General features: G+C 40.3%; 1 protein-coding gene across 1 annotated transcript in view; it reads right to left on the reverse strand.

The window, feature by feature from the left end:
* plxnb3 (plexin B3) overlaps nucleotides 1-14,564 on the reverse strand; it is a 275,840-nt gene extending 261,276 nt beyond the window's left edge. The window contains exon 1 of the mRNA XM_060932435.1: nucleotides 14,480-14,564. The gene's annotated coding sequence lies outside the window, so the exon portion shown is untranslated. The remainder of the gene's footprint in view (nucleotides 1-14,479) is intronic.
* Between the last annotated feature and the right edge of the window lie 958 nt (nucleotides 14,565-15,522).

The raw sequence follows: 15,522 nt of genomic DNA on the forward strand, positions 1-15,522 counted from the left end.
TTATAAAGAAAACAAGAAGATGGACGAAGCTGCCCGGTTAAAAACACCGCCGGGGATGAAGTCGGATGTGTGGAAACACTTCGGCTTCAAACGGTATGAGGACAGAGACGAACTGGACAAAACGAATGCAGTTTGCAAGTTATGCCAAATAGAAGTAAAATATCTGGGCAATACCACCAATCTAAAGAAACCATTTATCCAGGCACCACCCCGAGACAGCTAGTGCTAAACCTGACGCGAAGCAGACGGCACTTGAAAATGCATTTGGTGTGAAATTTCCCCCACAGTCTAAGCGTGCTATGAGCCTTACAGAGGGAGTCGGGATCTTTATTTGTAAAGACCTCCGCCCCTACAGCGTAGTCGAAAATGCTGGGTTTAGGCTACTAGTAAAGAGGTTAGAGAGCCACGCTATGTCTTGCCCAGCCGAAAACATCTAAGCGAGACGGTAATTTCTTGACTGATGAGCTTTTTTTTTTTTTTGTGTTCAGAAACCCAGACCTGGGTATGTTATTTAACTAGAAGAGGGCCACCAAATGTCATAGTTTGTTACACTCTGAGACTTATCAAACATAATTTCTTGACTGATGAGCTATTTTTTTGTGGTCAGAAACCCAGACCTGGGTATGTTATTTAACTAAAAGAGGGCCACCAAATGTCATAATTTTGATTTAGACTTCAAATAAAACCTGGATATGTTTCATTCCAAAATAAATAAGCTTTCTTTCAAACTTGAACTCTTGTCTCTCTGTGTGTCCCTCTTACACATACACAGATACAAGCACAAACAGACATGGAGCTGTTTGTCAATAGGGTCAGTTTTTATTTAAAAGTTTTAAAGTGACAATACAGCAATATGTACATGAATCGATATCGAATCGAATCGGATCGAATCGTGGATCGAATCGGATCGTGACCTAATGAATCAAAATCGAATCGATCCAGGAAATCCGGATCGATTCCCAGCCCTACTTAAACACTCAGCACAGGATTGTGTTTGGGACATTTTAAAATTCGCTCACAGCTTTCCGACATTGTTTCTCCACTTTTTCTTCTGTGGACTCGCTGAGCTTCAACGGTGGTACAAGCTGATTGGTCTAAGCGAATAACGTCATATGCTGATTGGTCACAGCGAATAACGTCATAAATATGCGTTTTGCTCTGCTCTATGCAAAAGTTGTCGGATCTATGCAAAATGCTGCAGATTGGATACCGGATCGTATTGCATCAAGAAACTAATCAACACAATTTTTTTTTTTTCTTGGTTAGCCACTTAAAGCTAACTAGCTAGGTTAGTGCTTTGGATCAGGTGTTCCTTTAGCCCTTTATCCTCCCATGACACTATCATCATCTAATCTTTTCATTGTAAATCTCAGAATCATGTGCTTTCTGTATCTAGCTGGGATTTTAAATTCATAACTTCCCTGTTTCTGTTCTCTCTTACACCGTTGTTATTTCGCCACGTGCTGCTCCATGACTTCTCAAGGTTCTCTACTACTTTTTTTTTATACAGAAGACTTATGACAAAAAAAATGTTGCATATACACTGACTGGCCACTTTATTAGGAACACCCATACACACACCTGCTGTTTGATCATCAGCCAATAAAATCATGTATCACCGGAGCGCTTATTTTATTTCTTTTTCTATTTTTTTTCTTTCCTGTGTGTTTGTGTAGTTTGATGTTTGTTTGAGTGTTTTGTCCGCCGGTTGTGGTGTAGCTCCGGACCCAGTTTTGGGCGTCGGTTCCCTCCAGGCCTTGGTTTGCTGTAGGTGATGCCTGTGCTCCCAGCTGTGGACTGCAGTGAGCTCGTTGCTCATTTTACATCGTGGTTGTCCAGCGTTCTGTGCTTTAACGCTTGGCGTGATGTTCCGAGCGATGTTGCTCGGTGGCGTCGCGGTGGCTGTGCAGGCGGTTTGGGACACACCAGCGCTCTGCGTGGCGGAGCTTCTCTGCTCGCTGTGTGGATCCAGGACGTGGTGTTCGAGCGATGTTGCTGACGGCGTCACGGCGGCGGTGCTGGAGATGTGGGACTGTGGCTGCTACACCACGGGAATTACATCCTGACCCCTACTTGGTGGACTTTTTATTTTTTATTATATTTTTATTTATTTATTTATTTTCTCTTTCCTTGTCTATAATTGTAAAGCGTCCTTGGGTTTTTTGAAAGGCGCTATATAAATTTAACTTATTATTTATTATTATGTAGATACAAATCAAGAGCTTCAGTTCATTAATGTTCAAACATCAGAACGGGAAAAATTGTGATCTCAAAGTGCGACTTACTTTCCCTGTGGCATGGGTGTTGGTTTGAGCCAGATGGACTGGTTTGTTTGAGTATTTCTGAAACTGCTGAACTCCTGGGGTTTTCACACACAAAGGTCTCTAGAGTTTACACAGACAAAATGGTGCAAAAAACAAAAAACACTGAGTGAGTGAGTGAGTGAGTGAGTGTTCTGTGGGTGGAAACAAACGCCTTGTTGATAAGAGAGATCAGAGGAAAATCGACAGATTAATTCAAGCTGCCAGGAAGGATAAGGAGATATATATATATATATATATATATATATATATATATATATATATATATATATATATATATATATAAGCTTTCATATAATCACTCTTTACAACAGAGCAGAAAAGCATCTCGGCATGCAACAGCAGAAGACCACATTGGGTTCCAGTCCTGCAGCCAAGAACAGGGATCTCAGAATCAAGAACAAGTTCCTATTAAAGTGGTCGGTGAGTGTATATTTACACACACAACATATTTGAATATACGTATACTCAAGCAGTCGTCTTTGAGGAGTTTAACAGCTTATACTTTGTACTTTAAAGGAGAACTGAAGTCATTGTTAAACTTGCTTTATTTCTTAACTAGAAAAGCACTCGGAGAGCGCAGACCCCCGCCAAGAATCCTTTAAAAAAAACAAGAATAATTAGAATATCAAAATATGTTAATAAAATGTACTACTTATGTATACACCCTTGCATTCTGGATTTGTACATCAATTCAATATGGCGGCAGGTGGGCAGCACGGTGGTGTAGTGGTTAGCACTGTCGCCTCACAGCAAGAAGGTTCGGGTTCGAGCCCAGCGGCCGGCGAGGGCCTTTCTGTGTGGAGTTTGCATGTTCTCCCCGTGTCCGCGTGGGTTTCCTCCGGGTGCTCCGGTTTCCCCCACAGTCCAAAGACATGCAGGTTAGGTTAACTGGTGGCTCTAAATTGAGCGTAGGTGTGAATGTGAGTGTGAATGGTTGTCTGTGTCTATGTGTCAGCCCTGTGATGACCTGGCGACTTGTCCAGGGTGTACCCCGCCTTTCGCCCGTAGTCAGCTGGGATAGGCTCCAGCTTGCCTGCGACCCTGCACAGGATAAGCGGTTACGGATAATGGATGGATGGAATTTAATCTTTAATCACCAAAAACAGATTAAACAAAGCATTTGTTCATATCGGTCATTGTAGACTTATTCCTTAAAGGAGAAATGAAGTCATTTTTAAACTTGCTTTATTTCTTAGTGTGTTATTCAATTACGTTTTCGGTTTTAGTAACCTTATATCGTGACTCGTATTGGCAACTAATTGCAATTAAATATTATACTTATCGGCCTATTTGGTTTTTAGCCATGTTGAATTTAGTTCGTTCGGTCCACGGCAGGCGTCGCTTATCCGCAAGATCTTCACGAGACTTGTGCGAGACTTCGAAATATGAAGTGTCAGCCAGGTGTCAGTGCCGCCATTTTGAAAACTGTTTTCCAAATGAAATATTGCACAAAAACGACTTTAAATGACGATCACCGCCTACTTTTTTCAAACTTTCCTGATTTAATATCAAAACAAACAAAACTTCCGGCTTGATTACGTCAGCATTCGAAAGAGGGCGCGCGCGTCTTTTGACAACGTAGGCAGATGTTGGTCGCTTTGATTTCCGCTGTACGTTTTACTTCCGTCCTACGATGTCTCGCACAGGTCTCAACGAATCTCGTTTACGGCCATTGCTTTGACATATGGACTGATATATTACAGAGCATATTTCAAACACTCATAACTTGCTATAGCAGCGACAAAATAGCCATCAAAAATGCATTCCGATATTTAATAAAATGAGACAAATAGAATTTTGATAATAAAAAAAATTTGCCTTCAGTTCTCCTTTAAAAAATTGTTAAACAGCATGTGTATGATAATGATTCAAAGGTCTCATATGTTTTTTTATTATTCTTCTTAGTTCTCCTTCTAATTGTAAAGAAAATGAACAGATGCTAGGTAAACCACTCTGAATGTTTCCAAGCCTCCACCTTAATTCGTACAGTCTAAATGAAATTACACTTTCTCAGAAGGGAAGGATAAATTCCTCTTGACCGGTCTAAACCCAATATATTGCTCAGTGAGCTAGCTTTAAACCCCCCGGATTACCCATAAGGCTTTAATACTGGCTAATCACTTCCGTGAGAAATATGCATGTCTATGGATCAACTGAAGCAAAGGTAAGACTATGGTAAGCCAATTGGTTCATTCATTGAAAGTGGATTATTTATTTATGATGCCTTTGCCAACCAAAATTACACGATTAGATCTTTTCTAACCAGGGGTTTAGCCAGGATTGGGAAGGTTGGGAGTGTTTTTCTGAAAGTAGGGAGTGTAACTTGGTCACGACCGGAGGGGGGCGGGGATTTTGAAAATTTCATCTTTTTGGTGCAATCTGATGACTTCCGGCGTTAACGTAATAAAATGTTATAAAGTTTAAATGTAGGTTCTTATTCATTAACCAGAACTTTACAAATCACTGTAATTATCAATAAAATCTTCTACAAATTCCTGCAATAAAAGCAGAAACCTTAAGTTATAATTTCTAGTGCACTTGAGATAAAAAACAAAATACAAATTGCTGCAATCGAGTCGTATTACACGGAATACATCTTTACGATAAACAACAAAGACAACAAATGAGATCCAGCCAACTTTGAACATTAATATTATGAAATTATTGTATACAACTGAGATGTATAACACCCACAACTTGTAACGTAGCACCAATAACCTGTTTGTCGTTTAATTTGCAATACTTCACCACTACTACCTCTGCCATCTCTCATCGATGCAATTATGTGCAATAATATAGGCCCGAAACTATTTTTATGCATACTTATATTTATATATAAATATTATGTATATGTGTGTATATATATAGAGTCTACCTGTAATGTGCAATTTTCCGAGCCTCTCAATAAGGCAATTTTTCTATACTTTTTCACGGTAGATAATGCAAATAGCCCTCTGTATTTAATCCTCCGTTTGTCTAATTTTTATTTCAGTTTTGTTATCTGTTTGACATTTTCTTGCTACTGTAACACGTGAATTTCCCCGATGTGGGATGAATAAAGTGAATCTAATCTAATCTAATCTAAAATAATAGTTTTGATTTTACAAAATATACATAATGCAAATGTTGCATCACAAAATGTTAGGAATCATTTTGATTCTGTTAAAAAGTGCAATAAACAGGAGTTAAAAATAAGTGGAATTAATTTACAAATGAAAGGAAATTTTCCTGTAGTTACTTGAAATGTAAATACTGTAAACAATACAAAAAATATTCAATAATAATGGTAGTTTATGAAAAAGTCTTATATAAGATAATGTAAATGTTGGCGGAATAGAAACCAATTGAAACCGAAAGAGTGAAAGTGATTATCATGCCGTTACCATGGGAACAGTCTTTTATGAATGCAGAAGTGGGCGCTCAGTACGCCGAGTCCGGTGTGACTGAGGAAGGTGATAAGTTTTATGTTTCATCTAATTTAGGTCATTTAAAAACTATAATATATTATTCAGCAGCAGTGTTGGGCACGCTACTTTCAAAAAGTAATTATAGTTACTAGTTACTTTTCCCAAAAAGTAACTGAGTTAGTAACGGAGTTACTTTGTCATAAAAGTAACTAATTACCAGGGAAAGTAATTATTCCGTTACATTTTGTGTTACCCCTCCCCCCCCCCCCCCAAAAAAAAATCAAATTCAATTAGTGTAATCATAATAAAAGTGAATGTTAAATGTGTTTAATGACTGAAATTGACACTTAACAGAACCAATTAATAACGTTATCTATATTATATTAATATTTTTGTGGGATAATGTGAGATAAGACATCTATCAAATTTAATATATTTTTGTAGCTATTAAAATTGTTATGTTACTAATTACTGGCCACTGACGAGGACAAATGCTTTGTTCCTCGACATAATGTGCATTGCACGTAGATATTTTTGCCTTTTATTTCAAGTAATGAAAAGTCCTGGCTGTATTTCCAATGTGAAAGCGCAGTGCTGGGCTGACCGCTCGCCATCGCTGTGCCTTCTGATTGAAAGTGTGCGCAGTAGTGCAGTAGGCGGAGCCTACCTACGTATGCTGTCCAAATCTACTCTGATTGGCTTACTGTGCCGTTGTCTCGTGTCTCCCCGCCCCACACTAAAGCAGAGTAAAGAAAGGCTGAACGAGCAGCGTGCCAGATGAGAACAGCTTTAATAAAGTAACGCATAGTATTTTATTGTAAGTAACGGGAACGGCGTTATAACGATGTAAAAAGTAATTAGTTAGATTACTCGTTACTAAAAAAAGTAACGCCGTTAGTAACGCCGTTTATTTCTAACGCCGTTATTCCCATCACTGTTCAGCAGTGGCCATGGAGGAAAGTGTAAAGTTTGTCAATATGTTTATCATACTTGCATGACAAAAAACTCGAAGATATTTATTGGCGAAGCTCTCAAAACTCGTAGTATTTTGCTTCTATTCAAGCCTTGTTTCGAAGTCTGACCAATAAGAACGCTACATTTTTGGTGGCAGATTTGATTTTCTCGATTTAACTTCTATATATGGAAAGCACGCGTGCTGGGCACGCCCCGGGAAACCGCTGACCGTCGACAAAAATGTCCACAGAAATGCACAAAATTAGGTCACAAAACAACAAAATTTCACAAAATTTTGTTTAGCACGGGCTAGTATAAAATTTATAGGCTGTGTTTGGGGATTTATGGCCGTGTTTTTTGAGAACTGGCCGTGTAAAACACGGCTGCACGGCTCGCTCGGTAAGCCTACGTTTCTAACATGAAAACTTTATATTAGCTTAGCTTTCACACTTGCAACTTATTGCACATTAACTTTGTGTTCAACTGTGTGTGTGATGAACCATCCACCCACCCACCCACCCACACACATGCCCCTTTTCCACCAAAGCAGTTCCAGGGCTGGTTCGGGGCCAGTGCTTAGTTTGGAACCGGGTTTTCTGTTTCCACTGACAAAGAACTGGCTCTGGGGCCAGAAAAACCGGTTCCAGGCTAGCACCAACTCTCTGCTGGGCCAGAGGAAAGAACTGCTTACGTCAGCAGGGGGGGCGGAGTTGTTAAGACCAACAACAATAACAAGACCGCGAAAGATCGCCATTTTTAAGCGACGAGAAGCAGCAGCTGTACAAATGCGAAGTCATCCATTATTATTATTATTATTATTATTATTATTGTTGCTGCTGCTGCTTCCGTGTTGTTTTTGCTTCGATATTTGCGCCAAGGTTTATGCAAATGTAGCGACGTAACTGACGTATACAGCGACGTAATGACGTATACAACGACGTAACTGACGTATACAGCAACGTAATGACGTGGCTTCCCTTAGCACCGCAAGCTATGGAAAAGCAAACTGGTTCTCAGCTGGCTCGCAAGTTGAACGAGTTGTGAACCAGCACCGGCCCCGAACCAGCCCTGGAACTGATTTGGTGGAAAAGGGGTAACAGACAGACATGTCTGAGGTACGGTGACTGACATTTGACCCTTTCTTCCAACCACAGCAAGAGCCACAGACATAAATATGTTTCTGGGGGAAAGGGGCAGTGAGAGAGAGAGAGGAACGCTAAATCTGGAACATGCTAACTTGCTGAACTCTACAACAGAACTGTATTGTCATGAAGGAGAGCTGGCCAAAGAAAGACCCAAAAGAGGAGAAAGTCAGAAGAACAAAAATTGAAAAAGGAGTGCTACGATCAGGCAAGGACGAAGAGCTGCGTTAACATCAGTGAGGCTTTCAGAGAGTTGAAAGGCATGAAGAGGGATGCGAAGGTTGCTCCATTTCTGCTTGACAGGTGGATAACATTAGTTGTGCCTTGTTTCACAGAACCAATTGGTCAGTATGGTTGTTAGCGTCAATGCCTTGGAAAAGCGTGTCCATGTGGGTTTGGCTGTCGAGTTCAAACATCAACAATCTTTCTCCAGAATCACTGATGCCATCTTTAAGTAAACACTCTACATTTATTTATTTCCCAGTAATTCACTTCCTGTAGAGCGGTTGGTTTATAAACAGTCCATAATGATGAATAACGTTCACCTTGCAGTACAAATTAGTATAAATACGGAGGTGATTACAGACAATCGCATGCGCCGATTATCGAGAAATAGTCTGAATTTCTCGACCAATCACCTCAAGTGACTCGGCAAAATGGCGGCCAACTGCTCAGTCACCGTAAGTGAGGAAGAATTACAAATGATGAAACAAAATGCTGCTCCTAAAAACACTAAAGACGCTATGAAATTTGGTCTAAAACTATTCAAAAGTAAGGTAGGATTGAGATTTATTTTATCGATTTCAAAACAAAGACTCGGCGTAGATAAGTGACAAGTCTGAGCCGCGCCGTTTATTACATTCGAATGCCGCTTTTGAAGTTTGAAATACATTTTTTTAAACAATCATCTGTGTATTTATACTAAAACAAATTATTCACCTCAGGATCAATGAATATCAGTTATTATTCTATCCACATTCAGTGGATTTGAGCAATCGCACGCTCTGATTGGCTACTCTACTACTAGGCTATCAGCTCATATACCGTGAGTGGAGAAAAACAAAATGGCGGCGCGTGTTGCTGAACCAACCGAGGATGAAATGAAAACTACTTGAAAACAAAGCCCCGCCGCCAAAAAAAGAAACAAAATACGGAATGAAAGTATTTGATGGTAGGAACGGTTTTTTTTTTTCAAGAATTATTATTATCGCATTTTTCACAAATTGCTCATCATTTCGCTGGTTTGTTTACATTCTAAGCGGAAATTATTTTGTTGGATGTGGATAGAATAAAACCGTTATTCCACTCAATCTTGTCGTACATGGTTTATAGCCGACTCGGCACTCTGCGCCTCGTCAGCTATCAGCTCATGTACGACTCAATTTCATGGAATAACTGTTAATTATTCATCTCCGTCTCGGTTATTATTCACCGATATTCACGTCGCCTTCAGCGAATAATTGTTAATTACAAAACCAATTACAACCACAGCACCAGTGATAATAGACTAACTTCAGAGATAGAAAAAACAAACATGACATGCATTTTTAACTCTGATCTTCACTGAACATTCCTCACACATCTACTCGTGATTATTTAGCTGATTTTTCTCCTGTCTCAAAACCTGGCAATAACAAATGACTAAGTCCCAGGACAAATGTATCTTCAAAATACATCCGAATCAGAAACATGCAGGTTTTCTTTTGCTCTCGTCCACCAGGAACAGCTGAGAAATGAGTAGGTGTAATTTTCTCATCTATTAACTCTCAGAGAGCATAAAAGAATAAAATAAACGAGCTTACTAAAGGGTTTCAGACGTAAAAAAAAAAGTATTAACAGGCTTTCAAACAGGTACGTGTCAAAGTAACACACAGCCGTTGACGAACAACGTCAAAAATGTCTCTGTCAAATTTCATATCTTTAAAGTGCATCAAAGCATGATGCGTGATTTCAGGTCGTCTGGTAGAATATGCTAGCAGGGCTATGACCTCGTTCTCTCTGAAGGAAAAAAAATGCATCTCATCTCATTATCTCTAGCCGCTTTATCCTGTTCTACAGGGTCGCAGGCAAGCTGGAGCCTATTCCAGCTGACTACGGGCGAAAGGCGGGGTACACCCTGGACAAGTCGCCAGGTCATCACAGGGCTGACACATAGACACAGACAACCATTCACACTCACATTCACACCTACGCTCAATTTAGAGTTACCAGTTAACCTAACCTGCATGTCTTTGGACTGTGGGGGAAACCGGAGCACCCGGAGGAAACCCACGCGGACACGGGGAGAACATGCAAACTCCGCACAGAAAGGCCCTCGCCGGCCGCTGGGCTCGAACCCGGACCTTCTTGCTGTGAGGCGACAGTGCACCACCGTGCTGCCCTCGAGAAAGAGGATGTGAAATAAAAATGGACATGATTATAAAAAAAAAAAAGCCTTAGGCAAAAATAGAAGTAACTAGATTAAGCAAATTGTTCAGGTTGAGTAATGCATTATATCACATGGTCTCATCAATAAGAATGAGACGGGGCAAATTATTACGCACACTTAAAGGCAGACAGGCAGTTGCGTTCGTGATTTCATTTCTTTTTAAACATTTCAAGCTCATAGGCAACGGTTTTAATTTTATGCACATTTGAAACTTTATATGTTAAAACACCCTTTTTTAATTAATTGCTCATTTTAACATCGTGGTTGTCCAGCGCTCTGTGCTTTAATGCTTGGCGTGATGTTCCGAGTGATGTTGCTCGGTGGCGTCGCGGCAGCTGTGCAGGCGGTTTGGGACATACCAGCGCTCTGCGTGGCAGTGCTTCTGTGCTCGCTTTGTGGATCCATGGTGTGGTGTTCGAGCGATGTTGCTGGCGGCATCATGGCGGCTGTGCTGGAGGTGTGGGACTTGTTTTCGTGCGCCTTTTGGTGGGACTGTGGCTGCTACATCACTGGAATGACATCCTGACCTCTATTTGGCGGACTTTTTTTTCTCTTTCTTTCTGCCTATAATTGTAAAGTGACCTTGGGTTTTGAGAAAGGCGCTATATAAATTGAACCTATTATTAATTGTTGAACCTATTATTCACTGCAGTCAATATTTTTGTGCTGAACTCATGTCACATGACTGGCGGCCATTTTGAAATTGCCAGATCCAAGTGCATACTTTAAACCCAAAACTAACAGACACAAAGAAGCACTCAAACTGCTGTCAAAAGTCCTCACCAGGTAAGTTAAATTGTGTTTTATATCAAATGGAGCTTATTCTTTACATTTCCATGAAAAAATTGATTCCATTGAGTATCACAGCTTTGGGGCCTTTTAGATCTAACAAGTAGCTTTGTTCACTGATTGATATTATGACTAAGAAAGAGAAAATTACCACATTTTATCTCTCTCTGTACATCAAATCATATGTCAATTTGGAAAGTGTCGCATCAGTTACCAAGAATGTTGCGTCAGTTACTGTACATTCCATGATCTCAACTGTCAGTTCTAAACATTTTTCATAGTTCATTTCTTTCATTGTATACTATGGCATGTTAAAAGCAAAGTTGGAAAAAATGTGAATAAAATTGCAACAAGTTTCACAGAAATTGGCGTTTGTACTTGTGTGCTCACAGCTGTCGAATTCACCAAGTTGCGTCAGTTACCAATGTGATCTGCATGCCACTAAATAAATTATTCATATCTGGGGGAAAAACTCTGTATTGTCCAAGATGGCCTTTGGGCCTTAAGCCATCATAGATTTGTTTGAGTTTGCCCTTTCTATAATAGCCACACAGTTTCATTTTAAACCCTCTGAATGTTGCGTCAGTTACCTGTGGAATTGCCCCCAAATAAAAATTTATTCTAGCAATTTATCCATTTTAAAAGTTATGATATTGTTAAAAATAGGCTTACCTAGATGCACCAAAACCGGATATCCGCTTGTGACATAACTGGATCACTAGAACACTGTTTACCTTTGTTACACAGAGCCATCAAATAAAGGCTTCGAAATCTAAAAACAAAAAAAATCCCCAGGCGCCACTGCTCTCTCTCTCTCTCTCTATGTGCATGCGCATGCATGTGTTTTCACTGCTTCAGATGGGTTAAATACAAAGAACTTCACTGTGGTGTAATGTATATGTGACAAATAAAGGCTTCTAATTCTAAAAAGCTAATCAGAAATTTTCTGTAACCTTGTGATTTTACTGGCAACAAAATACGTGAATCAACAGGCTTTACTTTTATGAAGTGTAAATCTAACTCTGCTAGAGAACGCATACTCAGTACTGACACAGATACTATTAAGCGATGTCCGTTGTCATAGCAATCTGATTCTTGTCGTCTAAAAGGATCACTTTTCTCAGTGAATAGAAATAAACAGTCACATAAAATTACAAGGACAAATTTAATATTTTGAAAAGCAAACAAGCAAACAAAACAAAAAAAAAAAAACCACTGCAAGTTGTCAGCAATGGAGCATTTATCGGCGGATAAAGGTGTCTGCTCACGTGTGTGTTTTCACTGTTTCAGTGATCAGGCTTATTTTTACAGCTTGACACTCGGGCATCCTGAGTGTTGTTTACAACAATTTTTTTTTTTTAAAGATATTTTTTTGTGCTTTTTGCACCTTTATTGGATAGGACAGTGTAGAGACAGGAAATGAGCAGGAGAGAGAGAGATGGGAAGGGATCGGGAAATGACCTCGGGCCGGAATCGAACCCGGGTCGCCCGCATTCATGGTATGGCGCCTTAACCACCTGAGCCACGACGCCCCCAACAATTTAAAAGTAAATGTATCTACTAGATCTCATCCTCGGTAAATCATACGGAGTGTAAGTGACGTCACAATCTCTGATTATCTCACGCAATTTGTCCTCAGGGTGCGATATGTGAACCTCAGAGAAAGTAAGACGGCAGCACTCAGGACATTGTTTTTCTTTCCAAATAAAATCTGTACACAGTATGTACAGATCTGAACAAATGAATAATTTAATACGTCTTGCATGGATATTATCCGTCAGCGTAAAGGAGTTTGGGCTTTGTTTGGCTTTAAGCTGTGGTTGGTAGAAGAGAGCAACTGGACTTGCTTGAAAAGTCTTGAAGACGTTTCGCCTCTCATCCGAAAGGCATCCTCAGTTCTATCTGTCTCTGTTCAGTGATGGTCATTCCAGGTTGACAAAAATGAACGTCTTCAAGACCTTTCAAGCAAGTCCAGTTGCTCTCTTCTACCAACCACAGATTACTATGTACCTGGAGGACTGAGTATCTTCACAGATATGTTTGGCTTTAAAGTGCCATTCCACCATTGGATGTATTCTTTGGCATAAAATACAATATATTTTATGACAACATGACTAGACAGAGAAATCTTTTAGCTTCAAAACGATATATCAAACATAATTTTTTGACAACGACAAGTATATTAATTTTGCGACCAAAGTCACCTACCCTTTTAATTTCCGCGCGGTAGTGAAACGTGATGTCATCGGCAGGTTCCCCTTCTTGTGTACCACGTGTCGGTCTATTTTTAGACCAGGAAACCCCCAAAGTGAGAGAGTCATTTCTCCTCGTATATGGGGGCCAAAAAAATTGCGAAAAATTTTGAGTTAATCTTTCAGTTAGCTAGATTTATTGGTATTAGCTAGATTTATTGGTATTATTTTTATCGCGTTCTATCCGCCATTGCTGATAATATGTGCCATGTCACACGGTACACAAGAAGGGGAACCTGCCGATGACATCACGCACGGAAATTAAAAGGGTAGGTGACTTTGGTCGCAAAATTAATATACTTGTCGTTGTCAAAAAATTATGTTTGATGTATCATTTTGAAGCGGTGGCACGGTGGTGTAGTGGTTAGCGCTGTCGCCTCACAGCAAGAAGGTCCGGGTTCGAGCCCCGTGGCCGGCGAGGGCCTTTCTGTGCGGAGTTTGCATGTTCTCCCCGTGTCCGCGTGGGTTTCCTCCGGGTGCTCCGGTTTCCTCCACAATCCAAAGACTTGCAGGTTAGGTTAAGTGGTGACTCTAAATTGAGCGTAGGTGTGAATGTGAGTGTGAATGGTTGTCTGTGTCAGCCCTGTGATGACCTGGCGACTTGTCCAGGGTGTACCCCGCCTTTCGCCCGTAGTCAGCTGGGATAGGCTCCAGCTTGCCTGCGACCCTGTAGAACAGGATTAAGCGGCTAGAGATAATGAGATGAGATATCATTTTGAAGCTAAAAGATTTCTCTATCTAGTGATACCATTTATACATGTTGTCAAAATATATTGTATTTTATGCCAAAGAATACATCCAATGGTGGAATGGCACTTTAAGGTGTAAAAATTTTGATTGGTGGCACCATTGGCCTCCCATATTAAACTCTTAAAGAACTTTGGAGAGGAGAAAAAAGCATAATAATAATAATAATAATAATAATAATGATGATGCAGGTTTTTTTTTTTAAGTGTCAGCCCTGTTCTTACATCACCATGATGTTACACAATGGACAGATAACTTATACAAACATTTCCACTGTTAAAGTGATCTACTTTTACTCTGACTTTAATAAAATAAAACTAATTCCCTATGAAAGTGGTGTGCAGTAATGAGTGTGCACCCTGAGCCTGGGTGTAGAGACAGTGTCCTGTGCAGCTGGGGTGAAACCGGGAGTGTGCTGCCTGAGAACATCTCTTACCTTCCGCACTCACTGCTCCACAGGATCCGGCTGAGATTCGAACCAATGTCCGCTGGCTGTTCGACACCGCAGCCCGGTTCGGTCCAAGGTCCCTGATCCCCGCCCCCGAGATCCTGCACACGCCAAAAAAAACTTCCCCGAGCCACAGTGGGTGAGGAGTGCAAAACACCCACAATGCAACACGTGGAGGTGGAGAGGAAAAAGCGCTCGAGCGCGCCGTACGAAACACGCGCACAGCGGGGAAGTGAGCGCGCGACTCCAGCGGCACCACGTGGCCTTGGATAGATCCAGTTATTAGGTTTGTATCACATCATCACCATCACGTCATCACCATCACATCACCATCACATCATCAGGAGTGTGTGTGTGTGTTAGATGGTGATGGATAAAAAAAGAAAAAAAAGAAGGCAGAGAGGGAATGATAGATAAAGCAAGAAAGAGATAAATGAGAGAAAGCGAGATAGATGAGAAAGAGATGAAAGAGAAACAAAAAGAAGGGGGAGAGAGATGATAAAATAAGAGGTGGAAGATAGAAAAAGAGAGGGATATGAGAGCTGATAAAATAAGAGGTGAAAGAAAAAGAGAGGAAGTGAGAGATGAGAAAGATCTGAAAAAAGAGAAGCAAACAGAAGAGAGGAATGAGAGAGAGAGGATGGTGATGGATAAAAGAGAGAAAGAAAGAGGAAGTGAGTTGGATGAGAAAGAGATATGAAAAAGAGAAACAAAAAGGCAGAGAGAGAATGATAGATAAAGCAAGAAAGAGATAAATGAGAGAAAGCGAGATAGATGAGAAAGAGATGAAAGAGAAACAAAAAGAAGGGGGAGAGAGATGATAAAATAAGAGGTGGAAGATAGAAAAAGAGAGGGATATGAGAGCTGATAAAATAAGAGGTGAAAGAAAAAGAGAGGAAGTGAGAGATGAGAAAGATCTGAAAAAAGAGAAGCAAACAGAAGAGAGGAATGAGAGAGAGAGGATGGTGATGGATAAAAGAGAGAAAGAAAGAGGAAGTGAGTTGGATGAGAAAGAGATATGAAAAAGAGAA

Source organism: Neoarius graeffei, chromosome 10, assembly GCF_027579695.1.
Source record: "Neoarius graeffei isolate fNeoGra1 chromosome 10, fNeoGra1.pri, whole genome shotgun sequence".
In the NCBI taxonomy this organism is placed as follows: domain Eukaryota; kingdom Metazoa; phylum Chordata; class Actinopteri; order Siluriformes; family Ariidae; genus Neoarius; species Neoarius graeffei.